Here is a 246-nt window from a genome sequence, read left to right as displayed (position 1 = left end):
ATCCATGGTTAGCACTTTTCCTGCTAATATCATATTTAAATAATAAGAAAATATGTTTTAAGATCTTCTTGACATAGATGCTGTATGGATTTAGCTGACTCACCCAGAAAGATGACCTATATGTATTTTAGGCATTAACACGACTACTCTATGTATAGTAAAAAACTAACTTTCCATTCATTTTTTTATACATAGGAGCCTAATCAGGGCAGCAGGATGATGTGGGGTTGTTTTCTGGCCAATATG

Source organism: Sinocyclocheilus grahami, unplaced genomic scaffold (assembly GCF_001515645.1).
Source record: "Sinocyclocheilus grahami isolate Dianchi unplaced genomic scaffold, SAMN03320097.WGS_v1.1 scaffold13354.1, whole genome shotgun sequence".
NCBI lineage: Eukaryota > Metazoa > Chordata > Actinopteri > Cypriniformes > Cyprinidae > Sinocyclocheilus > Sinocyclocheilus grahami.
The sequence above is the reverse complement of the archived record's forward strand: the minus strand, read 5'-3'. Positions refer to the sequence as shown.